Source organism: Salvia hispanica, chromosome 5, assembly GCF_029641045.1.
Source record: "Salvia hispanica isolate PSC_SH4W2 chromosome 5, Shi_PSC_v1, whole genome shotgun sequence".
Taxonomy (NCBI): Eukaryota; Viridiplantae; Streptophyta; class Magnoliopsida; order Lamiales; family Lamiaceae; genus Salvia; species Salvia hispanica.
This window is the reverse complement of record NC_142696.1, coordinates 37,494,134-37,519,273: the sequence shown is the minus strand read 5'-3', so window position 1 is coordinate 37,519,273 and position 25,140 is coordinate 37,494,134. Positions and strand designations below refer to the sequence as shown.

The window sequence follows — 25,140 nt, the reverse complement described above, 5'->3', positions numbered from 1 at the left end:
AAAAAAAGTTCTCTCACATGAATATGAAAATTATATTTTCTCTCTTTATTTAACATACAAAACAAAATCTTCTAAAATCTTGTATCGTCCCACAAGTTTGACATCTTTTGTCGGACGGAGGAGAGTACAATTTCGTAGGTATTGCTATTAAACTAACTTTTGTTTTTTTTGTTACAAGATATATTAAAACTAATTAAAACATATTAAAGAATCACTGATTAACTATTGGTAGTATAATATACTAATCTAACTTTTATTAATTCAAGTTACCGAAAATCGCTACAAATTAAAGTAAGTATTGTAGAGTGTATAAAAAGGAAATGTAAAAAGGAAAAAAAAATTGCACAGCAGGGTGCAGAGGATCCAATCCCCATCCTATATGCATGAGAATCAATAGTGGAAGACATACACATGATACTCCTCCACAACATATCCCCTTTTCACATCAAGCAAATGTGTCCTCGTCCTCGCATACCCCCTCGCAAACCGGAAAACACCGGTGCCGCCTATGACCGGCACCTCCCTCTCGGCCGACAGCACCGCGTCCCGGCCCACCACGGTCAGCGTGCTGCCGCTGAACCTCCCCTCGGCGAACACGAAATTGAACACCACCAAATCCCCCTTGTCGCCCATATCGGACAACGCGTACATCCCCTGAGCTCGGCCCACCACCCTCGAGCTCAGGTTCGGCCCCACCGTCAGGCGATCGTCGACGACCAGCACCTCGCCAAACCTGTTGGGGTCGGAGCCCGTGGTGGCGGCCCGCGCCACCACCACGGACGTCGGTTTGCTGCCGCCGATGACGTCGTGGAAGTAGAAGTGGAGGTGAGTTAGTTCCTCTCTCTTGATCATCCACGTCGCTCTCTTGGAGAGTTTTGTAGCGAATTCTTGGGAGTTTAATGATGGGAGGGAAATGGCTAAGGAGAGGAGGAGGATGGTGAGAGAGAACGTTAATGGTGCTTTGGCCATGGCTGCAAATTAAATGTGTTGAGAAATGAGTTTATATTTTTGGTTTTAGTTGAGGTGAGATTTGAATTCTATACACCAAGACATGGAATTGTATTTTCAAAGTTGTTTGAGGGTGCAACATTGTTTTATATTGTTTCCATATTTTTAATTTGTGTATGGTTTAACTTTCTATATAGAGGGAGACAGACTATAGTGGAGGAGTGACGTGACGAATCTGCATTGGGACCCATACAGCAGTTTACCACTAGAGTCGGTTTGCTAGTGGACAATATATATTACTCCCTCCGTCCTCCCAAAGTATGAGACCAACTTTCCTTTTTGGTATGTCCCAACATATTAGACTCATTTCCTATTTTTGCAAAAAACATCTATTTTATTTTATTCTCCACCTACTTTTTTCTCTCTTATCTCTCCTACTTTTTTCCTCTCTCATACTTTACTCTCTCCACTTTAACTATTTAAATATCAATTCCTTAAATCATGTGCCCAAAAGAAGTGAGTCTAATACTCCGGGACGGAGGGAGTACTATATAGCAAGATAATGTTGTTATTGTTTTCAATTCTATTTCTGTTCTTCAAAAATAGATTCTTTTTTTTATTTCTCTCTTAAAAATAGACATTTTTTTATTTTAAAAAAATTTCTTTCTAATCTCTTTTAAATTTACAAATATTATATGTTACATATGCATTTTTATGAGGCTAAATGGAGCTGGATGATGCTTATATATGGCTTCTAATTTTAATTATTCATTTGATATCGTATGAGTTTGTAATCTAATAAACTTTTCTTCAAGTTGAGACCACATTTTTAACTTGAGTCTTCCTGGATCCAACTCAAACATAACCCAATATGTAAAGGAATAAGGATATATCTACTCGATCCGAATATGAATTGGACATGAACAATTGTTTCAGTTTGAACACAACGAGAATATGAATATGATATGCTATACTTTTTGTGGACCAACGAATTAAGTCCCAAACTTACACAAAAGATAAGGCCACAAAAATCAAAAAATCATTGATGCATCAATTGTAATATTTACACATCAATTTCGATTTCAAATGGAGTATAAAGGAATCATCATCAATTTCTTGAAAAATACACTTCAATTTTCTTGTGAAGGTGGGTTAGATTCTCTCTCCCCATCTCTGTTTTGGATAATTTAATTTGTATAGAATTAGTTTGTCGGGAGGGAAATGACTAATGAGAGGAGGAGGCTTAGTGAGAGCGTTATTGGTGCTTAATTTGGCCATGGCTTGATGCGGAAAACGTTATATTTTTAAACTATATACTACTACTACTATCTTGTTTTACAAGGATTTGGTATACTCGAACAGACATGAATATTGTGTTACAATTTAAGTTGGCTGAGTGGTGTAAAAGAGGAATGAGATTGCAGTGTAAAAGTTGGATATCGTGGCCAGTCTTAATTTTTTTTTCTACATATAAGGATACACCCTTTAGAATAAAAATTTGGTTAATTAACACGAGAGGATCAGAATTATAAAAGTAAGTATAAATGACATGTTAAATGTATATCGACATCCAAAAAGAAATACACTATTAATACAGTTAAAATACAAAATTACATAATAAAAAACAAACCCTAATTTATTTACTCGAATTACGTTGGAATTCACCATATTAATCTTTATTCCGTGTCAATCCATTGCATGTTGCATAAGTTTGTGGCCACAACATAATTTGAGGCGTCAGTTGTAGTTGACGAGTCGATTGTAATTCCTCAAATTAACGTAAACCGTGCTAAAAGTGTAACGCCTGAAACAATCAAAATTAAGAATGTCGTGAATTAAAAAAATTAATGATTTATATTTAAAAAATCAGAAAATTATGAAAATTTATATAGTATGGGAGATATTGGTCTAAAGGAGTGCGTTATATTCTAATCTTTTAAATTAAATTTAAGTACGTGGTTTAATTTAACTAAAATATTTGATTGCCTTAAGATTATTAAATTATAAACTAATTATACCCCGTATTAATTAATTGGGTTATTGGGTGGAGTCCAAAAGTGGACCCTATTAAAAAAAACTTGATATATATCTCCTTATTATTTATTAAAAAAGGGGTTGCAAACTAAATCGGTTCATTTCTCGAAATACAATCTTGCAATTTGAATATCTCGTAATTTTATATTTTAAATTCACGGTTTTCATTTCTCGGCCTCTTCACCTCCTCTCTCACGCCACATTCCGCCACCCTCTCTTGAGTAATTTGGGATTTGAGAAAGGAGAGTACGAAGAATATATGAATTGAGAATATGAAAATGTTTTTGATGATATGGATGCTAATAAATATTTCATGGACAAGGTATGATTTTAAAAAAAGTAATGTAACGTTACAACAACATTAGCAATAATATATTTCTCCCACTACTCCATAAAGAGATTATACATTGTATATATTTGTATATAATACTATCACGTATGTACACTGACAATAATATATTTCTCCCACTACTCCATAAAGAGATTATTCATTATATATATTCATATATAATAATATCACATATGTACACTCACAATAATATACTTCTCCAACTACTCCATAAAGAGATTATTCATTGTATATATTCATATAAAATACTATCACATATGTTATAAAATGTAATTAAATTTGAACTCTAAATATTTTAGAAACTCTAAATTATAATCTGGACCATTAAAAAATATCAACTAATAATAAAATAACATCAATAGAAAATGACAACACAGTATCAACGGCACGATGCTGTGTTGACATCAAAATCTTAAAATTTTACAATGTGTTCACAAGGGCATTGACACTATTTCGATGAGTTTAGAGTTTGTACACATGAAGATTAATAGTGAAACACATAAACATGATACTCCTCCACAGCATATCCCCTTTTCAAATCAAGCAAATGTGTCCTCGTCCGAGTGTACCCTCTCGCAAACCGGAAAACGCCGCTTCCGCCGACGATCGGCATCTCCCTCACGGCTGAGAGCACCGCGTTCCGCCCCACCACGGTCAACGTGCTCCCGTTGAACCTCCCCTCGGTGAAGAAGAAATTGAACACCATCAAGAGCCCCGCGTCGCCCATATCGGTTGACGCGTACATCCCCTGAGCTCGGCCCACCACCCTCGAGCTCAGGTTCGGCCCCACCGTCAGCCGATCATCGATGATCAGCGTTTCACCAAACTTGAAGGGGTAGGAGGCCGTGGTTGCGGCTTGCGCCACCACCACGGCCGTCGGGTGGCGGCCATAGAGGACGTCGTGGAAGTAGAAGTGGAGGCGAGTTAGCTGTTCTCTCCTCATCTCTCTCTTGGACAATTTAGTACTATAGAATTCTTGGGAGTTTGTTGGGAAGGAAATGGCCAGCAAGGAGAGGAGGAGGATTATGAGAGAGAACGTTTTTGCTTTGGCCATGGCTGCAGATGTGTTGTGAGAAATAGATGAGTTTGTTTTTTGTTTTAGTTGTGGCGTATGGGATCGGACGATCGGTGATATTTGTACTACATATATATACTGGACGAATATGAATATTGTGTATTTATAAGTTGGCTAAAAACAGGGTGAAAAAGGATATATACTGTATCACTGATAGCAAAATATGAAATATGAAGTTTAAGTAAAAAGGAAAAGATTGTTAGAGTGTTTTAAAGTATATGAAATATGAACAAATTATGACAAAAATGCTTGTTGGATGTTTTAAAGCGTAAGAAACAAATAAAGTAACATAGATAATGACACCAATGGATTTTATGCCCACTTATTTCAGGAGTTTAAGTAAAAACGAAAAGGTTAGCTCAGCGTTTTAAAGTAGAAATATAAACAAATTATGAGAAAATAGATTGATAATAGATGTTTTAAAACAGGAGAAAGAAAGAGAGAAAAGATACTCCCCCTTCCTGAAATTTTGTCACATTTTTCTATTTTCGTCCGTCCCACAAAATTTGTCACATTTCACTTTTTTATCATTTTTGATAGTAAGCCCAACATTCCACTAACTTATTGCCAATCATATTTTATTATAAAACTAATACTTTAAAAGTAGGACTCGTATACCGCCATCTTTTTCAACTCACTTTTCATTACATTGTTAAAACCCGTGTCCGATTATGTGATAAAATTTGGGGAACGGAGGGAGTAGTTAACTATATACTTTTTTCGTCTCACACGAATATGCACTCTTTTCTTTTTAGTCCGTCTAACAAGAATATACACTTTCTAATTTTGGAAAGTCTTTTCTCTCCATTAAGGTATGACCCATTCTCCACTAATAATATTTAATTACTTTTTCTCTCTATATCTCTCTTATTTTATCAATTTTATATTAAAATCCGTGTCGAACTCAAAGTGCATATTCTCTGGAAACGGGGGAAGTATAAATTAATTATTTCCTAAAATAGAAAGGATATCATTTTTTGTTGGGATAAATGAAAAAGAAAGTGAGTTATCTTTAGTACGACTGAGGGGTATCATTTTGTGATACGTCAAATATTGTCAATTGTACTAGAACAAAAACGCTACGATCAAATATATTTTCTCCAAGGACCACAAACAAGGAGTAGGAGGTATTTTTATTGTATTCACATTGAAAGCGTGGAACAATAATGAAGACAAATACATGAGGATGATTAGTGGAGCGCATACTCATCCATATAAATCCCCGTTTCCACATCACCAAAATATGTCCTAATGAGAACATACCCCTCCGCAAACTGGAAATCGCCGGTGCCGCCGATGATCCGCAACTCCCTCATAGTCGACAGCGGCGCGAACTGATAACGCCCAAACACGAGTAGTGTGCTGCGCCTTGAACTCCCCCGCGATGAAGACTAAATTGAACATAGATAAGGAGGCCAGCAGGTTGATGCGTACATCCCCTGAACTCGCGCCACCACCCCCGAGCTCAGGTTCGGGCCCGCCATCAGCCGAGCGTCTAACACCACCACCTCACCCAACCTGGTTAGGTAGGTGTTTGTGGTGGGGGCCTGCGCTACCATCAAGGCTGACGGCGCGTCGCCACGGAAGTTTTCGTATGAGAATAAGTGAAGCTGAGTTAGCCGCTCTGATCTCCGCCGCATCACTCTCTTGGACAATTTTGTAGACTATTCTTGGGGGCTTGTTGGGAGGGAAATGGCTAAGAAAAGGAGGACGACACTACTAGAATAATTTGTTCGATATTTCAGTGTAATTGGATTAACTTGATTGATCAGTATTGTTATAATGATACATCATTTAAGTATGGAGGTGCGGAGTGCACGCTTATTTGAATTCATTATGATGTTAGGGGCGAAGCCCCTAAACAGATGAACGGGGGTTCGGGGGCAGCGCCCCCGTGTAGCGGGGTCCAAGGGGCAGAGCCCCTGGCAGCTTGGAAATTTTTTATTTCCAACGAAGTTGCTGTTTCAGAAATTCATCCGAAAATGTAATTTCTAAAAATCGAAGGACTAATTTGCAATTTCGGAAACCTTTTGAAAATCAGTTATTTTCAGCTAAATTCCCAACGGATGCACTGTTTCGTCAACAGCTGCATCGGTTCATCTTCTTCAAAATCCGATCAATTCTTCTGGTTCATCATCTTGAATACACATATGAATTTTCTGCATACTCTGAATTTTATCCGATCAAATAACTTTATTAGAACCACCGAAATTGATTTGATCTGAAAGTATTTATCACGACTTTCAAATATCCGTTTTTCTGTTCTATATATTAAATCTCCCTAACATAATTGTCTTTCACTACATTCAGTTTGCCACACTTCCGTGAAGATGCCAGCATAAATTCATTGTCTATACACTCATATGTTATGACACTGGTATCAAATACTAATGCTACATGTTCAAAAAATGCCATATCAAAGAAATGCCACGTTAATGCTACGTTAATTCTGTTATTTAAAAATCATAGCGTTGATTAATAAATGCATCAAAACTAATTATTAATGCTACGTTGATTAATAAATGCCATATCAAAGAAATGCCACGTTAATGCTACGTTAATTCTATTATTTAAAAATCATTATTCCCGTAAATGCATAAAATTTAATTTATTGTCAAAATGAAATGAGTAAAGGAATGTTTATATAAATGTTTCAATATAATACTCACAGTATTATTTTAATATACAATAGTATATTTGCAAATATCTGTAAAATAATAAAATAACTACTATAAATATATTTGAGTTTGTATAATCACAACGAAACATTTCTATCCATAAAATGTCAAATTTGATTAGTTTTTATATGATAATAAATATAATATATTTAAATTATCAACTGCATAGGTTATGGAGTATTTTATATAGAATGTTGTTACAATAAAAAAAAGCCTATTATACGTAACAGAAATAGATTTGTACATATTCTCAATAAAAAGTAATTAAATTTAATTAGTTAAAAATTAATCACAAACAACTACAGTACTCTATTTTATAAATAAATAAAAGTAATGATTAAATTTTTAACAGAATCACGGCACGTTCGTAAATTATGGAGTAGATATGAAATTAATTATTATACACGACATCAGTGTAAATCTAAATATGCACTTTACTCCTTTTAATGTAAGCCATTTCATTTTAATTGAATATTTGGCTTCACGGAAATTGTCAAAATTACATTAAAAACGCGAGTCAAAACAGAATCCCTAAATTAACAGAATCAGCTCTCTTCGTCAGTCGTCACCCCATCGTTCTTGTCTTGCTCTTCGTCACTCCATCGTTCTTGTCTTTCTCTCCCCTGCTGCTCTATCATTCTCCATATCCCCATTGAGTCGAAAGAATTCAATCTCGCTCTTCTTGTGCTCTATCTCGGCCGAAGGGTTGTCGTGCCGCCACGCCACTGTCGTGCTTTATCTTCTCTGTCTCAGGTGAACTCATCATCATCACCACCACCATCACCATCATCATCTCCCTTTCAATTTTATTTGAGCGCTTTTTATGTTTGATGTTTATAATTTAGGGCAAAATCAGAGCATGATATACTTTTGTGTATTGGATTTTGTTTTTGTTTTTGAATGCAATTCTTATAGTTAATGCACCATAATTTAACGGTTTGTTATCCTGTTTTTCTATGTGAAATTTATTTTGTATGAATTGTTTTGTTGGTTTTAGCTTAAGAAATATTGTGCTTTGTTTGTGTAAACGTCTAATTCAATATTGTTTTGATCATTGATATAATCATTTCCAAAATCAGCAGTGGCAAAATCATCATCTCCCCTTCTCAATTATTTTTGGTTTCGATAGCTTTTTTTATGAGAATTTCCATGATAATTAATTATTGTTTCTATCAATTTTTATTGCATAAGAGTTTCTCAATCCCAATCAACTTTGTATAATCAAATAAAGATAATGTGGTTGAATGGTTAATCAATGTACAATAAAGTTTGATTTTAATTCTGACATTTTTGTTTAGTTTGATTACTTGATATCGATTAGGAAGAATGAATATCTACCCTTATCTTTTAGAATTGATTTGTTAGTAGATTTATTTCATAAGTTTCAAAATTAAGTTGCACACCGTCAAATTTCTATTATGCTTAATGCTGATGATAATTTGGTTATTTTGGTGTTTTTGTTATAACATGCAGACAAGTGGAAGTGTTGTTGATTGAACACGGCTAATCTTAAAAATGTTTACATATTTTTGTTTGGTATTTTATTTTATAATCAATTATCTTATTTACTAAGTTGTCTATATTTAATTTATTAAACATATAGGCTTGGCAGAATTTATTGAAATAAAATGGATAGAAGTTGGAAGTCAAAATCAAGAGTAACAACGGAATACCAAAGTGGACTTCAATACTTTTTGGACTATGCTTTTCGCAACGCAAGCATGCATGATCAGATATTATGTCCATGCAAACGTTGCAGAATTCGTATAATGGTGAGTAGAGATGATGCATTTGAACATTTGACAGTAGATGGATTTATTCCTGGCTACAACCAATGGATAGCTCATGGAGAACTACCTAGTAGACTTTCATCTGGTGGTGAAAATCTACCTAATAGTTTGGGCGATGATGATATGCGGGGTTTAGTTCATGATGCATTTGGAGTTCCAAACGAAGATGGACATGCAGAAGAATATACATGAGGTGCTCAGATGGATGTAGATTATGCTAATGGGCAAGCAAAAGAATTTTATGAGTTGATTGACAGTTCACAACAACCATTGTATGAAGGATGTGATAAATTCTCAAAACTATCATTCATAATCCGTTTGCTGCACTTAAAGTGCATTGGGAGCTTGAATAATAAAGTATTTGATATGCTTTTAGACTTATTAAGAGAAGCTTTACCAGATGCCATGGATGGTCTACCAAAGTCCTACTATGAAGCCGAGAAACTGATGAAAGAACTAGGACTTGGCTATGAAAAAATTCATGCTTGTCCAAATGATTGCACTTTGTATTGTGGGGAAAATGAAAGACAAACTTCATGTGAAACATGTCATCAGCCAAGATGGCGTACTTCAGATAAGGATCCGACGGGTGAGAAAAGAAAGATTGCTCAAAAGGTATTATGGTATTTTCCGCTCAAGCCAAGGTTGCAGCGATTGTTCATGTCTACAAAGACGGCATCTGATGCACTTTTTATTTGCACTATAAATACCTGCAAGTATACAGAGTAGGTATAGTATAGCAAAAGGTTAGTACCGGGTATCGAACACGGGGAAGATGTACACAAAGTGTCTATCTTCTACTAGAACTCAATTACTATCTGGAGAAGCAAGAATTATTGGAAACTTTTTGAAAACAGTAAATATTAAAAACAGTAAACAACTAAAAACAAGCAAATCACGGAGAGAAAAGTATAGAGATAAGGGGAATTCCAGGGATGTGCTTTCGCTTTAATGGTTATACAAATTCCAAACTACAATACCCTAGCACAGTTAATACTTTGAAAGGACGAGTCACCTAGTTTATGCTCATGCGATACAAACGTTGATTACTAACATTAGGGTTGTCAATCCTAACACGTAACTCCAAAAAGCTCCTAAGACCCTTGAAAAGTCCTCACTCTCAATTAACAGTGCCGTATTAAAGGAAGCTAACTGTAGTGTCTACTAAGTGGATCTAACTCGCTAGAACTCTGTCACAGTTATGAAGCAAGTTGTATTGAATCATACATAATTGTGTCACACAATTATGAAGCATCATGATTAACTTAGGGAAGAAACAAAGTAAAAACAAAAAGGATATTAAATAGAAAACGGAATTGTATAACCAAAGTTGCTACTAACACATCCCTAGAATCCTATGAGTTTAGTTACACATGACTGAATAAACTAAAAACATAGATTGAAGGGAAAGCAATTTGAACATAAAACTAAAGCAAATAAAACCCGTAGGTTGAATCCTTGTCGTTCTTGATGTTCTTGAAATCCTTCTTCAACTCCTTGCACAATTGAAGTACTCTAGCTTTTGATCTCTATGAATGTGTTCTTGTTGTGTGTCGGAAAAAAAACTCTCTTCTTGATGAAGCTTGAGGTCCTATTTATAGGGGAAGATTATTCCTCATCATAGAAGGAAAAGATCTTCAAAATTTGGTAAATCTTGGAGCAAATCTAGGGCTGGTCGGATTCGCCGCCTTTCTCTGGCGGGCCGCCGCACCTTGGCCGGCGGTCGCCGCGTTGGAGTCCAGAGACTCTGACCCTTCGGTGGCGGAGCGCCACATGTCCTCCGGCGGTCGCCGGGCGAGACTCTTCTCCTAGCGTAAATTTCCGAGGCGGGCCGCCACGTAGCTTTGACCGCCGGGCGCCGGCGGTCGCCGTACAACTTCGCGGCGGTCGCTGGTCGCCATCTGACTCCAGATTTCCAGACTATGCGCTTTTACTCCCCTTTTCGGCTCAAATATGCACATTTCTCACAAAACACGTCAAAATACCAAAATGTATAGAATATGCAAATAATGGACATGTAGAGTGATTTTGATGACAAAAACGGACCAAATAATGGCCTTAAAACAGTGCAAAATCCGGGCGTATCAACTCCCCCAAACTTACATTTTTGTTTGTCCTCGAACAAAACACTAAAGACACAAGAATAGACGCACGGAATGCACAAAGACTAGACGTCATAATTGCCTCAAAAGATGAAAGAATAGATTAAGCAAGGATTAACACAATCAAATCAAGCAAGGCTTAATAGTGCACTTTCATTACTAACTCGTGGAACACCTTGAATTCAAGCACTCACATGTGGCAAACTTCCAAAGATGGGAAGTGTTCTTTCTCTCACTCTCAAAGTGTATAAAGGTAAAGTGTAAATCACTCAAATCATGCATCATGCAAAGTTTACCATAGGCTTGCTCAAAGTCTAATCCCTCCTCTACTCAATGTGATTAAGCATCAAAAGTCCGAAAGGTCTTTCTTTTCGGTTGTAACGTAGGCTCTTTGGTAGGTGAGGAATATTTGAATAAAAAGTGACTCAAATATAAAAATATCCCAGGTAGAGTTAGGATGACTCCACTTTTCTAAAACTTAAGGCACTTCTAACACTTTATTTTTCTCCTTCAACTTACTTTCAATCCTTTGATTTTATTTTCTTTTCACAACCTTTCACACATTTTTTTTTCTTCTTTTTTTTTTTTTTTTTTCTTTGTCTTTGTCTTTCTTTTTTCTTTCTTACACATCCTTTCTCTTTTTTTCTAAGATCAAGCACATATTTGGAATTTTTCTCAATTTCGCAACTTGTACTTTCTTAATATTAAGCACACTACTTTTTATACTTTCCTCCTTATCTCTCCAATTCCTTTACAAAATAAGATAACAAAAACTATACTAACCCAAGGAATTGTCCCCCCATTTATTTTGGCTTCCAAAGAAAAGGCTTAAAGGCTCAAAATTGGCTCCAAAGGAAAAAATTGAGAGGGTCGAAAATTTTGGATATAAAAGTAGCTAAGAAAAGACGGCCTAACATCCTCCTAAATCAGCTTAAACACTATGTAAACTTAGGCAGACTAAGAGTAAGTTCTAGAAACATATACATGCATACAAATAAATCACACAAGAAAGAATTTAAGGCTCAAATCTCACAAGGTAGAAGCACGATTCAAGGCGAACAAGCAATTCACTAATTATGCACCTTTTCACCCAACCATCATATCAAAACGTTAAGCCACACTTAAACATAGATGGAATATAATATCATTGGCAACTCGGTCTAATGTGTCCCTAAGTATGCGTGTTTCTAAGTTCTTCATGTTATGTTCATGACATGGATTCAAGAAAACATTTTTAGAACACAAAAATCTCCTACGGGTTTTTGGAAAATTAAAGCAAAAACAAATAAAAAACAAAAAGAAAACCCTAAACTCACGGTCCACCACTTCATCCCCCCAAACTTATTTACAACAAAGTGTAAAATAAGTTTGTAGAGTCGGTAGGGACGTGAGTAAACTACTGAAAACAAAAACGTACCCTGAAAAAAATTTCGCGTAGAGGTTGAGCGGGGCGAAATTTCGAAGAATTTCGAAAAATCGCGCTGGAAAAATGTGCCCAGGTGGCGGTCCGCCGCAGCTGTTCGGCGGTCGCCGCACGTCAAAGAAGCTTTCCAGCGTTCAGGTGGCGGACCGCCGCAGAGCTTGCGGCGGTCGCCACGGAGAGGTCAGAACCTGCGAAAATTTTTGCAAAGCACAAAATTAAACCAAAACCAAAAATACTTAAAAATAAAGCAAAAATTGTTAAATCAAGGAAATAAAACGTCTCAAAAACATCCAAAAACATGGTACAAATGCTCATTTAAAGTCATCGAGCTTGACTTCTTCAATCTTGAGGAGGTGGAGGGAAACGGGCGCTAAGATCCTCGAAAGCTCCAACGAGGTACGTGATATCACTCCTCATTGTCTCTCGTTCCTCTCTAGCTTCGGCGGTCATCATTCGGAGCTCTTCATATTGTTGACGCCGATGAGCGTCTTCCAAACGTTGTTGCTCCCAAAATTCTTGTTCCGCCGTGCGCCAATCGCCTTGAGCCGTCCACCCTTGGCGGTTGTAGGCATTCTCCGCTTGTTGCTCCGCCCATCGATTGTCCCAAACGTTGGACATGTTTTGCATGTAGGAGAAAATTTCTCCTAATTGGGCGGAGGTGTTGACTTGAAACTCCTCTTCCGGATTTGGCCTCCCGCGGCGGCGGTTCGCTCTTGTCCGGCGGCGATGTCCTTCCACTTCCTCTTCTTCTTCTTCCTCTTCTCGTCGTGGTTGGGATTGCGGTGGTGGCGGTGCTTCATTCCCTTGAGCTTGTGAATGCTCCGCGCCCTCTTCATAGTTATCAATGGCATCAAACGCGGAATCCTCATCGGGCTCAAATTGAGGAATGCGAGAGGGAATGTTCCTCTTTCTAAATTCCCCATTGACGGGGTTAGCCTCGATAGCTCTCCGGTGGGCGGGTGTGTCGAGCTTCCAATTTGCTTGGTTTGCCCAAACATCGACTTTGGTCAATTGCGGGAGTGGAACGGGAAAGTGATCCCCCGCTACTTGCATAAAATACCCTTGACCCCACTGATCGGTCTTCAAAAGCCCCACCGAAAATAGCACCTCATAAGTGATAAACTTTTCTCCACCATCCTCCGTCATACCGGCAAAAGAGACCCCCAAATGTTCGCCAATTGCCGTAATCAATCCCCCACAACAAATGACGCCCCCGTCTTTCTTCGTGATCCTATCCACATAGTAAGTAAAGAGGGTCCCATAATCGATTCCCTTCTTGCTGAGTAGGCACCACATCACGTTGAGCTCCGTTTTGGAGACACTTCCCCCATCGATACGAGCAAACATAAGCTGAGTCATAGCACGATGGAGGTACCTCAAGACGGGGTTGCGAATTGATGAAGACTTGGCATAGCCCGCTGCATGCTCTTGCTCATTTGTCATCGCCCCCCAAACCTCTGAAAATTCATATTCATTGTCCTCTTCGGGGTTGGGGTCGAAGCAATGGAAGATCCCACTAAGCTCTTCCATGGTGAGCGAGTGCCAACGGTTCCCTAGGCGGAAATCGATGCTAAGTGGAAAATTTTGGCGGCGATCCTTAGTAACCTTTAGCGAGCTTAGGAACTCGAGAGTATACTTTCGAAACGATGGCCACTTCCTTTGGAACATGTAGACGAGGCCATTCCCATCACCCACGTCGCACAACTTCCAAAAATCCTCCATGATCCCCAAAGTTTGGAGAGGGAAATCGTGGGGATATCTAGAAGGTGCCGTCTCTCGGGCCGACACTTTCTTCCACATAGCCTTTTGCTCTTCCGTGGCAAGGCTAATGCCATAGTTCTTCGCATTCTCTGGTTTCCCTTTTGATCCCATTATCCTACAAAAGAAATTACACTCTTAGAAGAGTACCAACAAGTAGGAGATCAAAAGTTCCCCCAAACTTGCATTCAACCAAGTAGAAATCAAGAGATAAGAACTTATATGCACGCTTGGGTAAAATAGCATCCTAATTTCTAGCATAATAACATGTTAAGCAAAATCAACAAAATTAGGACACAAAAAATCATCCCCCAACGTGAATTCATCCCCCATGCAGAGACGTATCAACCAAATATCCATAAGAACCAACAATCTCTACAAAATCACAAATATTGCAATTCATGGACGTAATAATAGCCTCACAATGCTATGAACATGATTGCAACTTTTAAACATTATAAACCAAGAGAGAATCATCATTCACAACTTAATAATCACCAAACAAGCAAAATTTAAACCATAGAATTCAAAAATTCATACACATAATCATCCCCCATCATGAATTAAGAGATTCTACCGAACAATTCACCCAAAATAAAGCACAATCCATGGAAGAAGTAAAGCAAAACTCAGAAATTGAGTTAGGATTCATACCTTTTTGTGGAGAGAATTTGTAGAAGAAGAGCTCTAGACTTTGAGAGAATCGAGAGAATGATAGTGTGGGTGTGTGAATTTGGTGATTTATATAGGTGGGGGTTGTGTGCAAGGAAGGAATTTGAGAAGGAATGTGAAAAGGAATGGAAAACATACCTTTTATGGCTCACTCCCGTCTCTGGACTGCGTGTGGCGACCGCCGCGTCTCTCGTGGCGGGCCGCCACACGGGCCTTCGTAAACAGCAATCCTGGCGGGCCGCCGCGGCCCGTGCAGCGGTTACTTTGGCCCGCCCTAAGCCCGATCCTTCCTGCACATGTTAACACACGTGTGGCGACCGCCGTGCTTTAAGTGCGGCGACCGCCACCCGTAATTTTTTTTTTCTTTTGTAAACATAACATAAAAAAAAAGAGAATATAAAAAAAAAGTTGGGTGAAAATTGGGTTGCCTCCCAATAAGCGCTTTTGTTAAAGTCGTTAGCTCGACTTGAAGTGGCCCACTAGTTGGGCGGATCAATAACTCGAGTGTTGAAAATTGGCATAGGGAGCAACTTGGTCCCTAGCTTCTTCCACCACTTGTACTTCCCCTCTTTGGTTTTGATGACGTATATCTCGGGGTCCTCTTTGGGTGTTTTATTTCTCTTCTGTTTCTTCTTCTGTGGAGCAGATGTAGAAGAATTAGCATCACCCTTTTTAGAAGAGTGTCTTACCTCTTTGACAATGTAGATAGTGGAGGTAGAAGGATCCTCCGCTTCAAAGGGATCTTTGGGCTTGGTCAAGTCGGTAGCCATGACTGCTCTGCACTGTTGTTCCATTTTTGCCCGCTTTGCCTCCTCAAATTTTAGCATCTCACGCTCGATCTTATAGGTGGATTGACTATGATTATCTCTGATTGTAATCTCGCCACGACCTACATCAATCAAAGCTTTGCAAGTGGCAAGAAAATCTCGCCCTAAGATTAGAGGGACGTTCTTATCTACTTTCATGTCAAGCACAATAAAGTCGGCGGGAAAAATAAAATCATCAACCTTAACTAGGACATCCTCAATCATACCTACAGTCTTGATAAACGAGTTATCTGCCAACCTGAGTGTTACATCTGAAGATTTGAGTGGCCCGATGTTGAGCCTTTCGTAATACTTCAGTGGCATGAGATTGATGGACGATCCTAAATCGCACAGTGCTTTGTCAACTTTCCCTTCTCCAATTCGGCACCTAATGATGAACTGGCCCGGATCTCTTTGCTTCACTGCCCGTTCCTTTTGGATGATCTCGCTGCAATGATGCGGTAACTTAAGGTCGGCTTTAGTCGGCTTTTTCTTCCTCATTACCGCCTCCCTTAGTAGCTTTGCATACTTTGGTATCTCCTGCAACGATTCAACAAGAGGAATGTTAGTATGGACCTTGCAAAACATGTTAAGGAAATGCTTGAACTGCTCTTCAAGCTTGAACTTCCTCTTTGGCTGAAAAGGGAGTACAATCCCGTTGTGCCGCACAAGCTCCTGCTTAGTGGACGATTCTGCCTTGTCAGTGGCGGGCCGCTGCGTGGTCTGCGGCGGTCCGCCGGCGACTGGGCAGTCCTGCTTAGTTGGTGTCTCTGCCGTCTCAGTGGCGGGCCGCTGCGTGGTCTGCGGCGGTCCGCCGGCGACTGGGCAGTCCCCAGATTTCTGCTTTGCCACCCACTTCTTGTTAATATCATCCACTCTTGTTGCTGCCTTTGCTCTATCCTCATCTAACTTCTTCTGAATTTGCTCCATTTGAGTGGTAATATTGGTTACAGCTGCCGAGATTGTGTTCATTCCTTGCTCGAGGTTGTTTATCCTTGCTTCGACCACTCCGATCTTGGTGTCATTAATCTTCCTATCTTGCGTAATTACTTCCAAGATCTTCGTGATTCCTTGTTCATACTTATCTTCCTTCTTCATCGGCTCAACCACTCCTCCTTTGCTAACATTAAATCCTGCAGGGGGTTGCAAGTAATTATTGTTAGAATAAGAAAGATTTGGGTGCGGACGGTTCCCATTATAATTATTGAAATTGCCGCCCCCCTGATTAGGGCGATAATTGTTATTGTAGTTTCTGGGACCGCCTCCTTGCACGTAGTTTATTTCTTCCACAGTTGATATGGCAGTTTCGGGTGCATTGACTGCCACTATGGAAGTTGCCGGAATTGGATCTTCCTTCCTCGAGATGTCCATTTGATCAATCCTGACTCTAAGTTCTGCTAACTCCTTAGCAAAAGAACTTTCTTCGGCCTCTTCTATGGCTGCTACTCTTCTCGTGGCATGCCTTTCTTTCGACCACCCCCGACTATTGGTGGCGAACTCCTCGATCACCGCCATGGCATCCTCTCCTGTCTTTCTTAGAAATCCTCCATTTGCCCCTGAATCAAGCATAGCACATATTTTCTCGTTAAATCCATTATAGAGGATTCCTACCTGATGGTCTATGGAAAAACCATGGTTTGGGCACTTTCGAAGAAGAGCTTTGAAACGAGCAAATGCCTCATAGAGGGGCTCGTCATGGCCTTGTGTGAACTGAAAGATCTCACTTTTGAGCTTCAAAATAGTGCCTGGCGGGTAGTATTTGTCGAGGAAGGTAGCTACGATGTCCTTCCATGTGGAGACCTTTTCTGGTAGCATACACTCAAACCACTCTTTAGCAGAATCAATCAATGAGAATGGAAAAAGTCTTACCCGTATGGCATCGTCGTCGACGCCATTTAATTTCAGAGTGTTTGCGATTTCCACGAATTTGGAGAGATGGCGGTTAGCATCTTCAGTCGCCCTACCTGCAAAAGGAGTTTGCTCGACCCTTTGGATAAGGGGCATGCGTAACTTAAAATTGTTAGCATCAATACGAGGGCCGTTAGGAAAAGTGATCATATTCCCATGATTGAACATGTTCATCACAGGTAATGTTTCTCTGTTCTTCTTTTCCATGGCTTCTCGGGCTGCTCTCTCCGCATCTCTCTCATCCATCAGCAACTTCACCATCTCCTGCAGCTTCTCAATATCTGTTCGGTCACCCATTGTTCCTGATCCTTTTTCACTTCTTATTATTCTACGAGTTCTTTCAAGTTCTAAATCAAGCGGCTCTAAGATGTACTTCCCAGAACGCGTTCACATACAAAACCTGCAAGACTCGAAAACAAAAACAAATTAAACTAAAAAAATTAAAACAGAAAGCAATAAAAATAAAATGAAAGCGATTAAAATCCAAAGTAGTAAAATTATCCGTTTGAAGATATCACTCCAAAGTGAATTGTCTTCCCCGGCAACGGCGCCAAAAACTTGATGCACTTTTTATTTGCACTATAAATACCTGCAAGTATACAGAGTAAGTATAGTATAGCAAAAGGTTAGTACCGGGTATCGAACACGGGGAAGATGTACACAAAGTGTCTATCTTCTACTAGAACTCAATTACTATCTGGAGAAGCAAGAATTATTGGAAACTTTTTGAAAACAGTAAATATTAAAAACAGTAAACAACTAAAAACAAGCAAATCACGGAGAGAAAAGTATAGAGATAAGGGGAATTCCAGGGATGTGCTTTCGCTTTAATGGTTATACAAATTACAAACTACAATACCCTAACACAGTTAATACTTTGAAAGGACGAGTCACCTAGTTTATGCTCATGCGATACAAACGTTGATTACTAACATTAGGGTTGTCAATCCTAACACGTAACTCCAAAAAGCTCCTAAGACCCTTGAAAAGTCCTCACTCTCAATTAACAGTGCCGTATTAAAGGAAGCTAACTGTAGTGTCTACTAAGTGGATCTAACTCGCTAGAACTCTGTCACAGTTATGAAGCAAGTTGTATTGAATCATACATAATTGTGTCACTCAATTATGAAGCATCATGATTAACTTAGGGAAGAAACAAAGTAAAAACAAAACGGATATTAAATAGAAAACGGAATTGTATAACCAAAGATGCTACTAACACATCCCTAGAATCCTATGAGTTTAGTTACACATGACTGAATAAACTAAAAACATAGATTGAATGGAAAGCAATTTGAACATAAAACTAAAGCAAATAAAACCCGTAGGTTGAATCCTTGTCGTTCTTGATGTTCTTGAAATCCTTCTTCAACTCCTTGCACAATTGAAGTACTCTAGCTTTTGATCTCTATGAATGTGTTCTTGTTGTGTGTCGGAAAAAAAACTCTCTTCTTGATAAAGCTTGAGGTCCTATTTATAGGGGAAGATTATTCCTCATCATAGAAGGAAAAGATCTTCAAAATTTGGTAAATCTTGGAGCAAATCTAGGGCTGGTCGGATTCGCCGCCTTTCTCCGGCGGGCCGCCGCACCTTGGCCGGCGGTCGCCGCGTTGGAGTCCAGAGACTCTGACCCTTCGGTGGCGGAGCGCCACATGTCCTCCGGCGGTCGCCGGGCGAGACTCTTCTCCTAGCGTAAATTTCCGAGGCGGGCCGCCACATAGCTTTGACCGCCGGGCGCCGGCGGTCGCCGTACAACTTCGCGGCGGTCGCTGGTCGCCGTCTGACTCCAGATTTCCAGACTATGCGTTTTTACTCCCCTTTTTGGCTCAAATATGCACATTTCTCACAAAACACGTCAAAATACCAAAATGTATAGAATATGCAAATAATGGACATGTAGAGTGATTTTGATGACAAAAACGGACCAAATAATGGCCTTAAAACAGTGCAAAATCCGGGCGTATCAGCATCCCACATGAGATGGCATGCTGAAAATCGTACGAAGGATGGGTATATGAGACACCCTGCCGATTCCCCCAGCATGGAACACATTTGATACCTTACATCCTAATTTTGCTAGCGAATCTCGCAATGTTCGATTGGGATTGGCGGCAGATGGAATTAATCCCTTCAAAAATATGAGTGTGTCGCACAACACATGGCCTGTCATCTTATTTCCCTATAACCTTCTGAAGGGCCTGCAGGTTTGATTTCGGTTGTAATTTGGAATGTATCTAACTGACCAGGAAGGGATTCCCGACCCAGCTGAGTCGTTGGTACGACAACCGGGACCTGGCTTCAAACAAGTTTCCTCAACCCACTTCTACTGATTAGTATAGTGGACACGTTCGGATAACTGCGGTGACTTTTCTGGGTGTTTTTGGTTAGCTACCACGCTTGGGTTGAGATTTTACCTAGGCAAGAAATAAAGGTGGTACTCTACTGACTAGTAGGCGTGAAAATAACAGGCATGTGGTGGTGTTCGTGAAAATAGGGGACAAGGTGTCTCAGAGGCATATGAAAAGTAGATAGTTACTAAAAGAGGAAATTTAGACAAGAAGGTATATCTGGTGGCTGGGTGGCTCTCTGACAGGTCTGGACAGTACAACTGAAAAGTAGGGAACAAAAGCAAAAGTAACTTAAAAGTAAAGTGGTCCAAACTAAAGTTGATTTTGACGTTTTCTTCTTCACCAAGTATTAACAAAAATCATATGAACACAAACACCATAACTAAACTCAGATTCATAACTTCAAACTCAAGATCCATTGATTAAAATGCTCAAACTTAAAATGAACGATGAAACTGCAGCTTTACTTCTATTGACTAACATGCAAGGTGGTGATCACAGCGCAGAACAGAAAACTCATGCACGAAAATTAGAGTGAAAACATGACTACAACTTCAGATCCACAACTCCAGATAAGAAAAACACTTAGAAATTAAAAGCAACGACTAGATCTAACTTTCCTAGGCAGAATGAAGCAAACTCGAACCAAAGCGACATACGAAATAGAAACTTCATAGCTTAAACGTTTGGATCTTCACAAGGTACTTCAAAAGGCAACAAAGATAAATGTTTGCGACAAATCCAACGATGAAAACAGGTAAAGATTAAACTAGAAAGCAAAATAACGATTGTTTTGCCACTCCGGGCGATGATACTACTATACTACTACAGCAAACTGGCTGGAATGGTGGATTGATGACTTCTCCGGCGGACTCTTGGACGTCAAGTGACCATAGCTGTGGCGATGAACGAGAGATTAGACAATGCTGAAGGACTGATCTTCTAGAGAAAATTCTACTAAGTGTGTTTGAGAACCGAGAACTTAGAACTCCTAACCGAACTCTAAGGAACCAACTCTTTTCTCTCTCTCCAAGTGGCTTCTTTTATAGGGAGGCTTGCCCTTGCTTTTAGGGTAGACTTCCTTCACGTTTTAACTTTTCTGCCCTTGTTAATGATCATCCCAGCTATCCTTCTTCTCCATCTCGAGCCTTTTTTTCTGGCATGCACCCTGGTCAGTATTGCACCCTTCTGGCACCCTTTTCACTTGCATCATCTGAATCGTCTCCTACTGACTTGGATCCTTTAATCCTGCAAACTTGAGCAACTGTTTTGCAGATAATACATGCATTTCACGACATACTGACCAGTAACCAAGGCTTAGAATACGACTTATCACCTTCCTCCGTGGATGTGCATGAAAGAGCCTTATTTGATGTTATCTCTATTGATTCCTGGTCCGTTAGCCCCGGGAAATAATATTGATATTTATTTGCAACCACTAATTGCCGATCTAAAGGATTTGTGGGAAGTAGGAATTGAAACGTATGATGCGTCAACAAAGCAAAATTTTCAGTTACGTGCTTCATTACTATGGACAATCAGTGACTTTCCAGGATATGCGTATTTATCTGGATGGAGTACCCAAGGTGAATTTGCATGCCCGGTTTGTAATAAAGAAACACACTCTCTTAGATTGAAACACGGCGGGAAGTATTGCTACATGGGGCATCAGATTTCTGCCCAAAGAACATGAGTTTCGGAAGAATAAATGACACTTTGATGGCACAGTTGAGTATAGAGAAGCACCGTAACAACAATCTGGTAACATGGTGATGGATGAGCTGAAGGACTTCACAATTAAATTTGGTAAGCAAGTTAAAGGTAACCAAAAGCTTTTCGGTTGGAAAAAAAAGAGTATATTTTTTGAGATACCATACTGGAAAGATAATGTTGTCCGCCACAATCTTGATGTCATGCACACAGAGAAAAATGTTTGTGAGAGTATATGTGGCACATTGTTAGATTTAGACGGTAAGTCTAAAGATAATTTTAAATCACGGCAAGACATGGAACAAATGGGAATTAGGCCTGAACTTCATCCGATTCCAAAGGGTTCTGGAAAATTTTATTTACCTACAGCAGCTTTTACAATGAGCAGAACGGAGAAAACTACGTTTTGTCAAGTTTTGAAAAATTTAAAAGTTCCCGATGGTTATGCATCAAACATCTCAAGGTGTATTCATCTAAAACCACCAAAATTGCTAGGCTTTAAAAGTCATGACTATCATGTAATGATGCAACAATTGCTACCTATAGCCTTGCGAAACACACTCTCCAAGACAGTATGCGCACATTTAATTAAGCTTAGTCAGTACTTTAGAGAACTTTATTCTAAAGTAATTTGTCCCATTGACGTCATTCGTTTGGAGAAAGATATTGTTGTGGTACTTTGTCAATTGGAGAAGATATTTCCACCATCATTCTTCGATGTAATGGTGCACTTGACTATTCATTTGGCTACATAAGTGAGGTTATGTGGGCCCGTTCACTATCGTTGGATGTATCAAATAGAGAGGTATTTTTATGAAACTTTATATAGTTAATGAGATTTTTTCATGATAAACTATTTTAATTATTTGAAAATTCTAATACATATTGTTTTTTTTTCATAAATAGATATTTAGGCACATTGAAATCCTATGTGCGGAATAGGAGCAAACCTGAAGGTTCGATCGCTAAGGGATATCTAGCAGAAGAATGTTTGACATTTTGCTCATTGTATTTAGCTGACTATGTTGAATCGAAGTTTAACCGATCATTGAGGAACGAAACTGTGAATGATAATGCAAGAAATGGAGTAGATGTATTTACCATTACAGGTCGTTCTCTTGGAAAAGGAGATGCTATGAGATTAGATGTCACAACATTGACGAAAGCACATCAATATGTATTGTTTAATTCCGAGGCTGTTAGATCATATATTGAGTATGTTATCTGATCTGGTTTTATTTATTGTAATATTTGTACTTTTTTGTTTTGAAAAGGTTTAATGTACAATTTCAGGAAACATCGGGCAATAGTTGAACAATCTAATCCTCATGTTGGACTCCATCAACTGGAACGCATCCACAGTGAGACCTTTGCTGATTGGTTTGCTCAGCATGTAAGTCATATAGATGCCCAAAACAATAGTAATGGTGAATATAGTGTTTCTTGTTATTAATTTTACTTCTTCAATAGGTTGAAAGGTTAACAATCCATGGGGAAAATCCAACACTAGAAGACTTGAAATTACTTTCTCGTCGGCCCAATTTCATTGGATTGAAATATAAAAAGTATATTGTAAATGGTTTTAGGTTTGCCTTGCAAAGAGTTCAATTTGCCTTGCACAAAATTTTATTGGCTTCACGAGTATTTCTACCTATTTTTCATATTCTTTCATTTTAGTTTTTTCTCAATTGACAAAATAAATTGAATTTACATGATTTTTAAATAATAATTAGTTGAAAGGAAAAGGCTCATTTTGAACTAATATAACTATACTTATATAAATACTCCTTCTATAGCAATAAATATGAAACGTTTAATTTTCAGCACAAGATCTTATGTAGTGTTGTTTTGTGAGGTGGATGTAGAGAGAATAAAGTAAGAAGGAGAAAAAGTAGATATGGTGCTTTTCTATTTTTGGAAACGTTTCACTTTTAGTGAGACAACATAAAAAGAAAAAAGGTTTTATTTCTAATGGAACATATGAGTAAAGTTTTTTGGGGGAAATATGAAATGGGGGAGAAACGATAAATATGAAATGAGTTTTTCTAATAGTTGCTAAGAGCTTTTATTCTAAATCCTAAATAATACTCCATCCGTTCCACAAGAATATGCATTCTTTTTTTTTTACTCCGTCCCACGAGAATATGCCTTATGAAATGGAACTCATTCCCTACTAACAATACTTTAATTACTTTTCTCTCTACCTCTCTCTTACTTTACCAATTTTGAATTAAAACCCGTGCCGTTCCAAAAGTGCATATTCTTTGGGTGCCGTCCCCAAAGTGCATATTCTTTGGGGGCGGAGGGAGTAATTAATCTTATCAAATATAAATATAAATATAGGGTAGTGATAAAATGGAAACTCATATATTGTACAAGCTCCAAACTTTTCAACACAATATATATCAATACAATGTCAACACAGTGTAAAATTTTAAGATTTTGATGTCAGCACAATGTCAATACAACATCAACACAATTTCAACAGAGCATTAACCGTTAACATTGTGTTGACATTTTTTATTGCTATTATTTAATCATCTGTTGATATTTTCTAACCGTTCAAATCATAGTTTAGAGTTTATACAATATTTAGAGTTTGCATTTGATCACGTTCCTATAAATACAAATATATTTGCAAATCGACTTGTAACTTATTGGTAGTATTAAATATTCTAATTTTATATTTTTGATTATTGATACTCTCTATTTTAAAAAATATTGCACTTCCAGTAATAACTAATCTTAATATTGATATAATGGTGAATTGGATTAAAAATAAATCTTATTTATAATTAATTACTTATAGGAGTATATAATTATAATTTGATACGCATACTTATGTTTCTTAGAATTAGTAACAATTTTATTGAATACTTATATTATTATTTTATTTGACAACATGTATATAATATGATAGGCACAGTTTAAGAAGAGTTTAAGAATTAAGCGGCAACTTTAAAGCGCCAAATTTAGAATTATTAAAAGCTAAAACCGTCCACCACTTCCACAACTAAGCCTAAGTTCATAATTATCTCCCTCAATTAACCTTGTAATCTACAGGTATTTCCAAAAGAGAAGAAAAAGAGCTATTGTCGTTCCATATTATTTGAGATCTATAAACTCCAACTCTGTTATAAGGTGAGTAATCTGTATGGAATTCGGAATTTTTTTTACATGCTTGTTGAATTTGCGTATTTGATTGTAAGATTTGTTGCATCCCCATTCCCCACCAAGTATTTGATTAAAAGACAATAGTTTTACATAAACCTCTAATTAAGCACTTGTGTAGTTTTAGAATTCTCGAAACTAGGAGCTATTGAATTATGCTAATTTCCTTCTTATACTTGTATACTTATATTATCTAAACCTTAATTCACTTTATCCAAGTTTCATAACTTATTTATGCACAATGGACAAAGTATAGCTCGTTTTACTAACTAGTAATCAGGCTGTTTTAGCTAAAATTTTCCTTTAATGTATGCAGTTATGGCTTCTAAAGGACGAAGGTTGACTAGTGAAGGTAAAAAATATTTTCA

General features: G+C 38.2%; 1 non-coding gene and 3 pseudogenes across 1 annotated transcript; 2 read left to right on the top strand and 2 right to left on the bottom strand.

Moving 5' to 3' along the window:
* Positions 1-234: 234 nt before the first annotated feature.
* Positions 235-1,092, bottom strand: LOC125190726 (dirigent protein 21 pseudogene; annotated as a pseudogene).
* On the top strand, positions 1,089-25,101 carry LOC148926774 (uncharacterized; annotated as a pseudogene).
* Positions 3,656-4,456, bottom strand: LOC125191178 (dirigent protein 21 pseudogene; annotated as a pseudogene).
* Positions 17,263-17,369, top strand: LOC148926775 (small nucleolar RNA R71). The gene has a single exon (XR_016131896.1). It is a non-coding gene; the product is annotated as a small nucleolar RNA R71 (small nucleolar RNA).
* Positions 25,102-25,140: the final 39 nt, after the last annotated feature.